Genomic DNA, 13,101 nt, shown 5'->3' on the forward strand with positions numbered 1-13,101 from the left:
ATTTTACAGGGGTCATCTCCCAGAAATACCCATATTCATTGTTTGATAGAAGACTCATGAAATTCTTATAACTTTCCTAGGCAGAACAGTTCATTTCTCTTTATTGTTAGCCTTGTCTTAAACACTGCCTGGAGATCAATCTGAGTGAAAGAAACAAAGCTATTACAATCCCTTCCCAAAGAGCCATCTATTCCAAATCATCACCATTAGCTATACAAAGACCAGGCAGAGCTTTGAAATTATAGTCGTTTCCCTTTTTTCGATATCGTGCCAGATCAATATTTTAAGCTAGCTTTCCACTCCCATTACCTTTAAGGATTGAGGAAATCCTTAATGGTACTGTACAGGAACTGTCCCTGTGAACTTCAGAAAAGAAGAGATTACTCTTGTAAACAGGTTTGAAGCCCTCAGTGTGAACAGCACTCATTCCACAGGGAGAACGCAGGCGACACAGAGCACCACTCTGAAAGGCACGGACTCTATGTAACTGTTAGTTAATCATCTGATAACCTGACTTGGGAAAAGTAGGTAAGGGGCATTTTCTAGTCACTTTCTGTCTTAAGTATATATTTTCTGCTGTACTCCCATTTATTTACATTAACTATTTACTCAATTTTATGTACCATATCTGATCAGCCAGGAGCAATTAAACCTTCCTTTTGTTTTAAATTGCTAAGTCAAATGCTTTTAAGAAAGAGTAAAGCTTAAAAACCTTGATTAGGTGTATAAAAACACAGAGCCAAAATTTTAGTGAGCAAAGTGAATAGATGTGATAAAAAATAGTTCTTATACAGTGGTACTCAAATAGACTTTTTTTTCTAAGTGATGCTCATACATAAATAGCAGTTCAGAGTGACCTAATTATGACTATTGACATTTTCTTTACCAAGTATATCACTCTTGATCAATAAAATGCTCATTTTAGAACCTTTTATTTATTTATTTTTAAATTTCTGTTGGAGTATAATTGATTTACAATGTTGTGTTAGTCTCAGGTGTACAGCAAAATGAATCAGTGATACATAAACATACCCTCTTTCTAATTTTTATTTATTTTTAAAAATTTTTATTGGAGTATAGTTGCTTTACAATGTTGTGTTAATTTCTCCTGTACAGCAAAGTGAATCAGCTATATGCGTACATATATCCCCTCTTTTTTGGATTTCGTTCCCATTTAGGTTACCACAGAGCAGTGAGTAGAGTTCCCTGTGCTATACAGCAGGTTCTTATCAGTTATCTATTTTTATATATAGTAGTGTGTATATGTCAATCCCAATCTCCCAATTTATCCCTCCCTCCCTCTACCATACAATATTTCACTTTCTATGTCTGACTTACTTCACTCAGTATGACGGACTCTAAGTCCATCCATGTTGCTGCAGATGGCATTATTTTGTTCTTTTTTATGGCTGAGTAATATTTCATTGTATATATGTACCACATCTTCTTTATCCATTCCTCTGTTGATGGGCATTTAGGTTGCTTCTGTGTCCTGGTTATTGTAAACAGTGCTGCAATGAACATTGGGGTGCATATATCTTTTTCGAATTATGGTTTTCTTCAGTTATATGCCCAGGAGTGGGAATGCTGGATCATATGATAGCTGTATTTTTAGTTTTTTAAAGAACCTCCATACTGTTCTCCATAGTGGCTGTACCAATTTACATTCCTACCAACACTGTAGGAGGGTTCCCTTTTCTCCACACCCTCTCCAGCATTTATTGTTTGTAGATTTTTTAATGATGGCCATTCTGACTGGTGTGAGATGATACCTCATAGTAGTTTTGATTTGCATTTCTCTAATAACTAGTGATGTTGAGCATCTTTTCATGTGCTTTTTGGCCATCTGTATGTCTTCTTTGGAGAAATGTCTATTTAGATCTTCCGTCCATTTTTTGATTTTTTTTTTTTTTTATATTGAGCTTCATGAGCTGTTTGTATATTTTGGAGATTAATCCCTTGTTGGTTGTTTCATTTGCAAATATTTTCTCCCATTCTGAAGGTTGTCTTCTTGCTTTGTTTATGGTTTCCTTTGCTGTGCGAAAGCTTTTAATTAGATCCCTTTTGTTTTTATTTTCATTACTCTAAGCAGTGGGCGAAAAAGATCTTGTGAAAGAGTGTTCTGCCTATGTTTCCTCTAAGAGTTTTATAGTGTCTGGCCTTACCTTTAGGTCTTTAATCCATTTTGAGTTTAATTTTGTGTATGGTGTTAGGGAGTGTTCTAATTTCATTCTTTTACATGTAGCTGTCCAGTTTTCCCAGCACCACTTATTGAAGAGGCTGTCTTTTCTCCATTGTATGTTCTTGCCTCCTTTGTTATAACCAGAGGCCACATATGCACATATGCCTAACTAAAGACTCTGAACATTCAGGGTCAAAATGGCTATAGGAATATTTATCATGTCTAGCACCAACCTAAATGATACCAGTGTTTAATGTTGGTGATTGAGAAGAAGGCAGAGGAAAAGTGAGCCCGAGCTGGGTAAGGGAAAACCTTAGTTCTGGTCCTGGCTCTGACCTACCTCAATACATGACCTTGGGCCAGGCATATGGTCCCTCTGGATATCTTTTTCTTCATCTGGGAAATAAAGAAGCTAGAGCTCTATCTAGAGTTCCTCTATCTTAATATTCTATGGATATAGGTTTTTAAATATTATATTAAATATAAAAATGGCTTGGGTGTTTTTATCTTAAATAAATGTTTATTAGCTATTGATTTGTAAAGCTGAATTCAATATATGACTCACTTTGATTCTAATTGCTAATGCATTTATTATGATAAATCAAACCTAAGCATTACATTCTCCATGTGAATTGTTTTACTTCCTTCACAATTTTTGCTAGTAAATGCACTTGTTAGGTGTCCACTACTATTCTTTAGAACAGAGATTGGTTTGGTACGTTTATTTCAGCATTTGCTATGAGTTACTCTCCAAATAAATACTCATTTCTTTGAATTTTATAGCCATTCCTATTGTAACAGGATTTTATGCTTCTAAATGAGTATTAACATTTAGTATGAAAATTCAAATTTTCATTGGACTATTGGCTCTATTATTTTAGTTTTTAGCTATTTTTATTGATATAATTCACCTTATGAAGTCCAGTTCAGTGGTTTTTAGTCTATTTGCAAAGTTGTGCAACCATCACTACTATCTAATTCCAGAATATTTTCATCTAGTTTCCAAGGAAATCCAGAATGACATTCTTCATTTTTCATTCAAAAAATCATTTTTATGAATATAAAATTAATATTAATATAAATTTTATATTTGATTTAAGCATGTAAATTAATATTTTGTACTTCTACAAAATTTAAATTTTTTAGACTTAGATTTGCCTTATGTTTTATCCAACTTCTCTTCATCCTGTTGGTGAGGAAAAGACTCCTGCCTTAAGGTCATGGGGCTGACTGAACACAGCACCCAGTGACGGAAAGATGAGATCGACAGCAGTTTCTTAGTCACGTATGCTCACAGCCCCAGTGAAGATGACACTGCCCTCAATGCAGGGCCACACAGGGTTGCACCCAGAGTGAGGAACCAGGGGTTCAGGAGGCAGGCTTTATAGTATCAAGAGGAGATGTGTCCCCTGGTTCCTGCTGGAGGATCTGACTGGCTTGTTTGAATAATTCTGTAGGCAGGCTGGCAACTGAAGCCCACTACTCAGGGGCAGGCAGGGACCGTGCCTGGTGCCCTTGGTAAGGAGGATTGTTGTCTAGGGGACTTTACCCAAGGGAACAGAGTGGGGAGAGGACTTGTAGTTAAGCCACTCAAAACCCCCTCATTTTACCAGATGTCAAGGCTGCACATAACATCCGGCCTTAATTTTTTTTTTTTTTTTTTTGGTCTTTTAACGTGAATCAAAGGTGCTTTAAATTTTTTTGTGCTTTACAATTTTCAAAAGTTTCATACACATGATTCCATATAATCCCATAATAACCCTTTTTTCCCTAACCCTATATTGCCCCCCCTTCCCTCTCCCCACTGGTAACCACTAGTTTGTTCTCTATATCTGTGAGTCTGCTTCTTTTTTTTTTATACACTGGTTTGTTGTATTTTTTAGATTTCACATATAAGTGATATCATACAGTATTTATCTTTCTCTGTCTGACTTATATCACTTAGCCTAATGCCCTCTAAGTCCATCCATACTGCTGCAAATGGCAAAATTTCATTCTTTTTAATGGCTGACTAGTATTCCATTGTATGTCTATATCTCTATCTCTGTCTGTCGTATCTTCTTTATCCATTCATCTGTTGATGGACACTGAGGTTGCCTCCATACCTTGGAAATTGTAAATAATGCTGGTGTGAACATTAGGGTGCATGTATCTTTTCAAATTAGTGTTTTGCTTTTGTTTGGATACATTCCCAGAAGTGGAATTGCTGGGTCATATGGTAGTTCTATTTTTAGTTTTTTGAGAAATCTTCATGCTCTTTTCCACAGTGGCTGCACCAATTTACATTGCCACCAACAGTATACTAAGGCTCCTCTTTCTCCATATCCTTGCCAACATGTGTTATTTGTGTTCTTTTTGTTGATGGCCATTCTGACAGGTGTGAGGTGATAGCTCATGGTTTTGATTTGCATTTCCCTGAAGTTTAGTGATGTTGAGCAACTTTTCATGTGCCTATTGACCACCCAGATTTCCTCTTTGGAAAAATGTCTATTCAGTTCTTCTACCCATTTTTAATATTAGGTTCTTTGTTTTTTTGATGTTTAGTTGTATGATGTGTTTATATATGTGGAATATTAACCTCTTATCAGTCATATCATTTGCAAATATCTTCTCCCATTCAGTAGGTTGTCTTTTCCTTTTGTTGATGGTTTCCTTTGCTGTGCAAAAGCTTTTAAGTTTAATGAGGTCCCATTTGTCTATTTTTGCTTTTACTTCCTTTGCTTTAGGAGACAGATTAAAAAAAAATACTGTGATTTATTCAAAGAGTATTCTGCCTATGTTTTCCTCTAGGAGTTATATGGTATCTCATCTTACATTTAGATCTTTAATCCATTTTGAGTTTATTTTTGTATATGGTGTTAGAGAATGTTCAAATTGCATTCTTTTTCATGTAGCTGTCCAGTTTTCCCAGCACCAGTTATTGAAGAGACTGTCTTTTCTCCACTGTATATTCTTGGCTTCTTTGTCATAGATTAACTGAGCATAAGTGTGTGGGTTTATTTCTGGGATCCCAATTCTGTTGCATTGATTTATGTGTCTGTTTTTCTGCCAGTACCATGCAGTTTTGATTGCTGAAACTTTGTAGTATAGTCTGAAGTCAGGGAGCTTGAATCCTCCAGCTCTGTTCTTCTTTCTCAAGATTGTTTTATCTATTTGGGGTATTTTGTGTTTCCATACAAATTTTATTTTTAAGTATTTTAAAATTAATTTTTATTGGAGTATAGTTGCTTTACAATGTTGTGTTAGCGTCTGTATACAAATTTTAAAATTATTTGTTCCAGTTGTGAAAAATGCCACTGGTAAGAGATAGGGGCTGCACTGAATCTGTGGATTGCCTTGGATAGTATGGTCATTTTAACAGTATTGATTCTTAAAATCCAAGAATATTGTATATATTTCCATCTGTTTGTGCCATCTTCAGTTTGTTTCATCAGCATCACAGTTTTCCAAGTACAGGTCTTTTTCAGGTTCTTAGGTAGGTTTATTCTGAAGTCTTTTATTTTTTTTAAATTTTTTAATTTTTTAAACATCTTTATTGAAGTATAATTGCTTTATATTGTTGTGTTAGTTTCTGCTGTATAACAAAGTGAGTCAGCTATACGTATACATATATCCCCATATTCCCTCCCTCTTACGTCTCCCTCCCACCCTCCCTATCCCACCCCTCTAGGTGGTCATGAGTCATGTACCACAGTGTTCATTGCAGCAGTATTTACAATAGCCAGGACATGGAAGCAACCTAAATGTACATCAACAGATGAATGGATAAAGAAGATGTGGCACATATATACAATGGAATATTACTCAGCCATTAAAAGAAACAAAATTGAATTATTTGTAGTGAGGTGGATGGACCTAGAGTCTGTCATACAGAGTGAAGTAAGTCAGAAAGAGAAAAACAAATACCATATGCTAACACATATATATGGAATCTTAAAAAAAAAAAAAAATGGTTCTGAAGAACCTAGGCGCAGGACAGGAATAGAGATACAGACATAGAGAATGGACTTGAGGACATGGGGAGGGGGAAGGGTAAGCTAGGACAAAGTGAGAGAGTGGCATTGACATATATACACTGACAAATGTAAAATAGATAGCTAGTGGGAAGCAGCCGCATAGCACAGGGGGATCAGCTCAGTGCTTTGTGACCGTATTCTGAAGCCTTTTATTTATAAACGGGATTGTTTTCCAATTTCTCTTTCTGATAGTTCACTGCTAGTGCGTAGAATAGCAACAGGTTTCTGTATATTAATTTTGTATCCTGCAACTTTATCGAATACATTGATGAGCTCTAGTAGTTTTCCGGTGGCATCTTTAGGATTTTCTATGTATAGCATCATGCCATCTGCAAACAGTGACAGTTTTACTTCTTCCTTTCCAATTTGGATTCCGTTTATGTGTTTCTCTTCTCTGATTGCTGTGGCTAGGACTTCCAAAACTATGTTGAATAAAAGTGGTGAAAGTGGGCATCCTGTCTTGTTGCTTATCTTAGAGGAAATGCCTTCAGCTTTTCACCATTGAGTATGATGCTAGCTTTGGGTTTGCCCTATATGGCCTATATTATGTTGAGGTAGGTTCCCTCTATGCTCACTTTCTGGAGAGTTTTTATCATAAATGGATGTTGAATTTTATCAAAAGTATTTTTTTCTCTATCTATTGAGATGATCATATGGTCTTCATTCTTCAATTTGTTAATATGGTGTATCAGATTGATTGATTTGTGGATATTGAAAAATCCCTGCATCTCTGGGATAAATCCCACTTGATCATGGTGTATGATCTGTTTAATGAGTTGTTGGATTTGGTTTGCTAATATTTTATGGGGGATTTTTGCATCTATGTTCATCAGCGATATTGGTCTGTGATTTTCTTTTTTGTGATATCATAATCTGGTGTTTGTCACAGGGTGATGCTGGCCCCATAGAATGAATTCAGAAGTGTTTCTTCCTCTGAAATTTTTTGGAATCGTTTCGGAAGGACAGGTGTTAACTCTTCTCTAGACGTTTGGTATAATTCACCTGTGAAGCCCTCTAGTCCTGTTGTTTTATATTTTGGGAGTTTTTAAATTATTGATTCAATTTCATTACTGGTAATTTGTCTGTTCATATCTTCTATTTCTTCCTGGTTCAGTCTTGGGAGATTGTACCTCTCTAAGAGTTTGTCCATTTCTTCTAGGTTGTCCATTTTATTGGCATATACTTATTCATAGTGGCATCTTATAATCTTTTGTATTTCTGTGGTGTCAGTTGTAACTTCTTCTTTATTTCTGATTTTATCGATTTGGGCCTTTTTCCTCTTTTTCTTGATGAGTCTGGCTAAAGGTTTATCAATTTTGTTTATCTTTTCAATGAACCAGCTTTTAATTTCATTGATCTTTTCTATTGTTTTAGTCTCTATTTCATTTATTTTTGCTCTGATCTTTATGATTTCTTTCCTTCTACTAACTTTGGTTTTTTTTTAAAAAATTAATTAATTAATTTATTTTTTTGGCTGTGTTGGGTCTCGTTTCTGTGCGAGGGCTTTCTCTAGTTGCAGCAAGCGGGGGCCACTCTTCATCGCGGTGCGTGGACCTCTCACTGTCGCGGCCTCTCTTGTTGTGGAGCACAGGCTCCAGACGCGCAGGCTCAGTAGTTGTGGCTCACGGGCCCAGTTGTTCCGCGGCATGTGGGATCTTCCCAGACCAAGGCTCGAACCCGTGTCCCCTGCATTAGCAGGCAGATTCTCAACCACTGCGCCACCAGAGAAGCCCTAACTTTGGGTTTTGATTGTTCTTTTTTCTCTAGTTGCTTTAGATGTACAGTTAGGTTGTTTATTTGAGATTTTTCTTGTTTCCTCAGGTGGGCTTGTATCACTATATACTTTCCTCTTAGAATTGCTTTGCTGTGTCCCCTAGGTTTTGGATCATCTTTTTTTTTTTTTTTTTTTCATTTTCATTTGTCTGTATGTATTCTCTGATTTCCTCTTTAATTTCTTCAGTGATTCATTGATTGTTTAGTAGCGTGTTGTTTAGCCTCCATATGTTTGTGTATTTTTGCAGTTTTTTTTTCTTGTAATTGATGTCTAATCTCATAGTGTTGTGGTTGGAAAGATGCTTGTTATGATTTCAATTTTCTTAAATTACCAAGACATCTCTTGTGGCCTAGCATGTGATCTATTGTGGAGAATATTCCTTGTGCACTTGAAAATAATGTGTATTCTGTATGTGTCAGTTAAGAATACACATAATTTGGATGGAATTATGTGTATTCCATAATTCCATCCAATTATGGAATTGCTTTTGGATGGAATGCTCTGTATGTGTCAGTTAAGTCCATTTAATCTACTGTTTCATTTAAGGCCTGTATTTCCTTATTGGTTTTCTGTCTGGATGATCTGTTTACTGATGTCAGTGTCATGTTAAAGTCCCCTTCTTTTATGGCTGTTAGTATTTGCCTTATATATTGAGGTGCTCCTATGTTGGGTGCATATATATTTACAATTGTTTTATCTTCTTCCTGGATTGATCCCCTGATCATTATGTGTAGTGTCCTTTTTTTTCTTTTGAAACAGTCTTTATTTTAAAGTCTATTTTGTCTGATATAAGTATTGTGCCTCTGGTTTTCTTTTGATTTCCATTCATATGGAATATCTTTTCCGTCTTCTCAGTTTCAGTCTGTTTGTGTCTGTAGATCTGAAGTGAGTCTCCAGTAGGTGCCATATACATGGATCTTGTTTCTGTATCCATTCAGCTACCCTGTGTCTTTTGGTTGGAGCATTTAGTCCATTTATATTTGAGTTAATTATCAATATGTATGTTCTTATTGCCATTTTGTTAATTGTTTTGGACTTGTTTTTATAGTTCTTCCCCCCCCCCCTTTCTTTTTCTTTTGTTCTCTTGTGATTTGATGAGTATCTTTACTGTTGTGTTTGGATTGCTTTTCTTTTTTGTGTGTGTATCTATTATTCTATTATAGGTTTTTGGTTTATTGCTACCATAAGGTTTTTGTATAGCAGTCTATATACATATACATGATTGTTTTAAGTTGCTGATTTCTTAGTTTCTAATGTATTTTAAAAACACTGCATTCCTACTCTCCTCCTGTAAGAATTACTGTTTTTGCTATAGTACTTTATGTCTAATTGTTCTGCATATCCTTTAAGTGCTTATTGTGGATACAGATGATTTTACTACTTTTGTCTTTTAACCTCCTTACTAACTTTGTGGATGATTTCCTACCTTTACTGTATGCTTGCCTTTACCAGTGAGATTTTTTCATTTCATAACTTTCTTATTTCTAGTTGTGGCCTTTTCTTTTTTCACCTACAAAAGTTCCTCCTAGAGAATGTTAAACATTTGTTGTAAAGCTGATTTGGTGGTGCTGAACTCTTTTAGCTTTTGCTTGTCTATAAAGCTTTTCATTTCTACATCAAAACTGAAGGAGAGCCGTGGTGGATAGAGTATTCTTAGTTGTAGGTTTTACTCTTTCTTCACTTTAAATATATCATACCACTCCTTTCTGTACTTCAGAGCTTCTGCTGAAAAATCAGCTGATAGCCTTATGGGAGTTTGCTTGTATGTTATTTGTTGCTTTTCCCGTGTTGCTTTTATATTCTCTCTTTATCATTAATATTTGTCATTTTGATTATGATGTGTCTTGGTTATATTCCTCTTTGGGTTAATCCCCTGTGGGAGTCTCTGTGCTTCCTGGACTTGGGTGCCTGTTTCCCTTCCGAGAGTAGAGAAGTTTTCAGCTATAAATATTATGTTCAGATATGTTCTCAGCCCTTTTCTCTCTCTCTCTTCTGCTTCTTGGTGTACTTAACATTGTTCCAGAAGTCTCTTAAACTGTCCTTATTTCTTTTCATTCTTTTTTCTTTTTTATGTTCAGCAGCAGTGATTTTCACTATTCTGTCTTCCAGATCATTGATCCGTTCTTCTGCCTCATTTAGTCTACTACTGATTCCTTGTAGTGTATTTTTCATTTCAGTTATTGTATTCTTTAATTCTGTTTGGTTGTTCTTTATATTTTCTAACTCTGTTGAAAACTTCTAACTTCTTGTTCTGTGCATCCATTCTTCTCCCAAGTTTTTTGATTATCTTTATGATCATTCCTCTCAGGTAGAGAGCCTATCTCCACTTCACTTAGTTCTTCTGGGGTTTTATCTTGTTCCTTCATCTGGAGCACATTCCTCTGCCACTTCATTTTGTCTAAGTTGCTATTGATATTTTTATGTTTGCAGTAGGTTTAGTTTATTTCTCAACCTTGGAGCAGTGGTCTTCTGTAGGAGGTGTCCTGTGTGTCACAGCAGCACACTCCCTTCTCTTCACCTGATCTATATCCTTTATGGGTTCCCCCTAAGATGGCTGTGTGGGTCTTTCTATTGCCGTGGGCTGACTATGTGGGCAGTCTGGTAGGCTTTTAGTCCAGTTGGTTGCCAGGACCTGTCTCCTGTGGGTGCTGCCGCCTGCTGTTTAGCAGGGCCTGGGTCATGAGTCTCCTGGTTGCGGAACCCTAGGAGGCCCTGGGGTTAGCGCTGGCTCACTGGTGGGTGGAGTCAGGGCCAGAAGACTCTGGGGCTGTTGCTACCTCTCTACACCAGTGGGCAAAACCAGGTCCTGGGATTCTTGCCAGACTATTGGCAGGTAGAGTCAGGTCCTGAAGTCTGGCTTCAGGGCCCAGGGATCCCAGAGCTGGTGTCAGATTGTTGGTGGGGGTGGCTGTGTTTCCTGACACAGTTGGGTGTGGTGTCCAGGGTGTTCCAAAGCTTATGTTGGCCTGATAGTCGGCAGGGCTGGAGCCCAGCTGGTCCAGGGTAGGGTTTGGCCTGCTCTGGGCAGGCTGAGTCTGCATTCTGCAGGTTTATGGTTTTCTTGCCTCTGGTGTCTGCCTCTTGGTGGGTAATTCTGGTCTAGGGGCTAGAGCAGGCTTCCTGGAGGGCAGGGCAGGTGCCTGCCCACTGGTGGGTGGAGCTGGGGTTTGGCCTTCTGGTGGGAAGGACCATGTACAGAGTCATGTCTAGAGGTGGCTTTGGGCTCAGGAAGTCTTTGGCAGCCTGTGTACTGATGGGTGAGGCTGTGTCCTCACCCAGTTAGTTATTTAGCCTGAGGTATCCCAGCACTGGTGCCACAGGCTGTTGGGTGGGATCAGATCTTGGTGCCAATGAACTAATGCCCCCCACTAGCACTGACTTCTGCCCAGTCAAATGAGCTCCCAAATATGGCTGATGCCTGTGTCTTGTCCCTAAGGCGAGCCATGGCCATCCCCCACTTCTCCGGGGGACTCTCCAACACCAGAAGGTGGGTCTGGCCCAGGCTCCTATCCAATTACTGCTTTTGCCCTGGGTCCCAGTGTGCGTGAGATTTTGTGTATGCCCTTTAAGAATGAAGTCACTGTTGCCTGCAGTCCTTTGGAACTCCTGAAATTAAGCCTCCCTGGCCTTCAAAGCTGAATGATCTGGGGGCTCATCTTCCTGGTCCAGGACCCTGGGCTTGGGAGACCTATGTGGGGCTCAGAACTCCCAGTCCTGTGGGAGAGCGTCTGCCAGTTTGTGGGTAGTCCACCCAGGGAGTATGGGACTTGATTATATTGTGAAGTCATCCCTCCTACCTGACTAGTTGTGGTTCCTTCTTTATGTCTTTAGTTGTAGAAGATCTCTTATTGTAGGTTTCAGTCTTTTTCATAGATGGTTGTTATGCAGATAGTTGTGGTTTTGGTGTGCTTATGAGAGGGGGTGAGCTCAGAGTCTTTCTACTCCACCATCTTGGTCAGAATCCCCTTGGGCCTTAATTTTAAGCCTTATTTTGACTTAAATTGATAAAAATAATGTTTTGGCTTTTAACTTTTTTTTTTTTAAATTAATTAATTAATTTATTTATTTTTGGCTGTGTTGGGTCTTCGTTTCTGTGCGAGGGCTTTCTCTAGTTGTGGCAAGTGGGGGCCACTCTTCATCGCGGTGTGCGGGCCTCTCACTATTGCGGCCTCTCTTGTTGCGGAGCACAGGCTCCAGACGCGCAGGCTCAGTAGTTGTGGCTCACGGGCCCAGCTGCTCCGCAGCATGTGGGATCTTCCCAGACCAGGGCTTGAACCCGTGTCCCCTGCATTAGTAGGCAGAGTCTCAACCACTGCGCTGCCAGGGAAGCCCGGCTTTTAGCTATTTTGATAACTTGCAAGGTAACTTGATATTATTTTGAGAATTGAAAGAATAAACATCCTGTATGCAGTTTAGCCACGGGACTACCAGAATAGTCATTGTCAACGATGAAGAGATGTTAGATTTAATGTAGGTTTTCAAGGTGAATAAATATGAAATGTGTAGAGGGCTCATTGAAGGTATAGGGGGTTAAAGTTGGAGCCAATCTTTCAAAAATTTATTTTGTGTGACATCTCTGTTGCTTTCATTAATTCAGAATATGGTATTGATTATAGGTTTCTGATTTTTTAAAGAGCCGTTTCAGTGTGCAGAATATATCTTTTCTTAAAACCAAACTCAATCCATTTGAAAAAACAAATATAAAGAAATTTATTAAGTTAGTGGATGAATTGGACATAAAGAGAGCTTCTGCCCCGAGTTAGTCTTTCTAATGAAATAAAAATAAGCTTTTTAAAATATTATGCTGCCTCTTCTTGTTCTATTATTTTTATTATTACTATTCTTATTCAGTAGTAGTTCAAGTTATCCTACGTATTTCAGCAACATACCCATTCATCACAGAACATTATTGCCCATCATAATATACTTAAACTGACCCTATTCTGCGCAGAAAAAAATAAATGGAGATTTGATCATTGAAATTAAAGATTCCTGATGGGGGTTGCAGTGGTGAGAGATTCTCTGCTTTCACAAGAAGAAATGCTCTTAGACTACTTTTTGAGAGCTTCAATTTAACAAGAGGAAAGTTTTCTGAAATGGAAGTAGGGCTCTGTTGCTAGGGAGGCCAA

This window comes from Eubalaena glacialis, chromosome 5, assembly GCF_028564815.1.
Source record: "Eubalaena glacialis isolate mEubGla1 chromosome 5, mEubGla1.1.hap2.+ XY, whole genome shotgun sequence".
Classification (NCBI taxonomy): Eukaryota; Metazoa; Chordata; class Mammalia; order Artiodactyla; family Balaenidae; genus Eubalaena; species Eubalaena glacialis.